Consider the following 2,959-nt stretch of genomic DNA (forward strand, 5'->3'; position numbering starts at 1 on the left):
AGCTGGATGTTTTTGTGCTTGTTGAATATATGCCATTTCATTAAGATTTTTTTTTTCTTCCATTACTAAAACCCAAGCTCAAATCTTGGTGCAATTCCTTTTCTCTATTAGGCCATGCATTTCTTTGGTGTGATGGAGTCATCTTCTAGCATCAGCTTAGGAGTTATCTCTAGATCTTCTATTTGATTGATTGTCTTTTTTTACTTGTATTCGGTTTTCTACTTGTACTTTTTTTCTTCACCCCATTTATTCTCATCTCCTCTATTGGAGTTGAATGTTCTTTGTGCTAGTTGAATATAAACCAATTCATTAGGGGAAAAAAAAATTATATTTTAAACCCACACCTCAAACCCTTCCAACGCACCTAGTTTGAAGGCAAGATTAGACCTCCAAGATCCTAAAATAACCATTGAGTTTGAGGATTATATTTTTTTTTTGATATATTTATTTTCTTCAATAAAGGCCCTTATTGGCTACAATAAATGGCATTTTAGAAGCACTTGCCAAATTTTTTTTAGTTGAAAATTTTGATAATTTATCCCGGTTCAGATTTCCTGGTTTGCCCTTCAAAGATGAGTTTCTTCTCTCCGTTATTTGGAGTCTATTTCTTAAAAAATATCTCACTGCTTTCGCGAAGCAAATACAATGGCATATTTTTTAGCAAAGAAGGCGTCATAAGCTGGTCCTTCAGAATTTTCAATGGTATTTCCAGATCATATTGTTAATGATCTGGAAAATGATGCTATAGGTAGGAATAGATTTAGATTCTGCTAGGATTTTGGCTTGCTCTCTTTGTTGATGACCATGCCAAAGGTGGAGCTTGCAAGTTTTCCTAGCAATTTCTACTGTGTCTTTTTGGATTTTTGTTGATATATTTCCTTTTTTCTTCTCCTTAATAAAATTATCTTTTAGCTAAAAAACTATATGTTAAAAGTGAATAAATTTTTTTAAACCTTATATTGGGGACAATTTTTCTTTAAATGGCTTTAATGATCTACAACGAGGCAAATTAGATGCAGCCCCAAAATTTTTTGATAGGATCCTTCACTCAAATGTTAAATTAATTTCAGCCAAAATGGAGTTTTTCAAGTCATAAAAGCTTTGAAAATTGTAGTACTATGGGTATTATTGATACCTTTTCGGTCTCTAATCTCCTCACCGAGTCCCGTGCTAATATTTTCCATATGATAAATTAAATAAGGTGAAATGTCTTGGGCAGTTAGGATGCAAGAAACCTTATTCATATGACAAGTTTTAATTAGGTGAAGTCACCTTATTTTGTCATCTTAAAATTGTCTGTGGACCAATATAATGACCCAAAAGAGGGATGAATTGAGAATTAGAACTTTTCTCCCTTAATTGAAGATGAACAATTAAGAAAGTGATCATAAAGGAAATGGAAAGACATTATTTTAGAATGGTTTGGCTCCACCAAGGACCTTCCCATCTTTGACTTTCCACTAATACAACAGGCTTCCTGGTGCCAATTAAACCACCCTACAGTCAATTTACACTAGTGGAACACACCTTTTCCACCAGAAAATACACTTCCAATGAATTGAATTAAGAAGAAAGACAATACCGCCGATCCCCTAAAACCATGCTTACCACAAAAAATGATTCAATTAGTGTAAGACAATAATTGCTCAATAAATTAGAAAGGTTTGAAGACACTCACGATGATTTTTTTTTTTTTTCATTTTGGAAAAAGGGAAAAAAATAATTAAATTAGAAAGATAAGATCTAACATCAATATCTGGGTTAGTATTGTTAATGTAATCATACCATTGTCGTTAAATTCTGCATAAGGAGGATCATATCGTTGTTAGGCCTGAGGCAAAAACTAGTCGTAAACAAAATATTATGAACATCTTTTTTTTTTTTTTTTTTTTCTCTGTTAACCAAGGTGTCCGGGCCAGCTTACACACATATCGACTAATTCTCGGGGAAACTTCCGCAGCAACCCACTAATACGATCTCCACTTAAATCATGGATGCACTGATGAAGAATTGAACTTGGGACCATGAGCCTATACACACAATCCCTAATTCACCCTAACCATATGGGTAACCCACGGATGGGAAATAGAGGTATTGAGCTCCAAGGCCACGATTTAATGCTCCCTTCAAAAAATAAGATTGGGTTTGGTAGTCATCCAGAAAAAACATTATTTCTGACATTTATACGTTCTATGGGAACAAAAAAAAGGAATAAAGCGTTTGTTATCCACTTGGTGTTTTTCAATTTTTTTGCAAAAAAAAAAAAAAAAAAAACTTTAGAAACGCAAAATGATATTGGAACAACGAAACCTTTCTGTCATTTTGGTTTTGTTTTAAATACAAAAAAATGAACAACTAGGGTAATCATTCTTAAAACAAGTTCACCAAATACCATTTTTTTGTTTTAAAATGACATTTTAACACAGAAACTAAAAATTCTATTTTTGACACTAAACCGTCGTTCCTGAAACTGAATGACTACCAAACACAACCTAAATCTTTCATCTTCTTAAAATTGTTCTCGATTTCTTCGATTCTCCAACCTCTGTCTACATTAATGATAATTTATAAACTATGTATGAGCAGCTTTAGGGTCTCTTATGTCCTCTAGCTTCGTTTGAAATTGTCTTTGTAAACTTGGTAGGAAATGACAAAAGAACGCCTGACAATGTTTGTGGGTCAAAACTTGATTTGTTATCCATAAAACCAATTTCATTGTATTGATATGATTAGTATTCAAAATGCTTTGAAAGGTTTTAATTTAACTTTAACTAATTTATTAGACCAACCCACTCCCGATCCAGCCTAGGTTCAAACTTATTTTGGTAAATAAATATTTGCTTTTTGACAATTTAAAATATACTTTTCAAGTATTTAAATATTATTTAATGGATGAAAATGGAAAATTTTATAATCCAGATCCATGCATTAACATTATTTTTAATTCATTCAATTTGAA

Source organism: Macadamia integrifolia, chromosome 2, assembly GCF_013358625.1.
Source record: "Macadamia integrifolia cultivar HAES 741 chromosome 2, SCU_Mint_v3, whole genome shotgun sequence".
Classification (NCBI taxonomy): domain Eukaryota; kingdom Viridiplantae; phylum Streptophyta; class Magnoliopsida; order Proteales; family Proteaceae; genus Macadamia; species Macadamia integrifolia.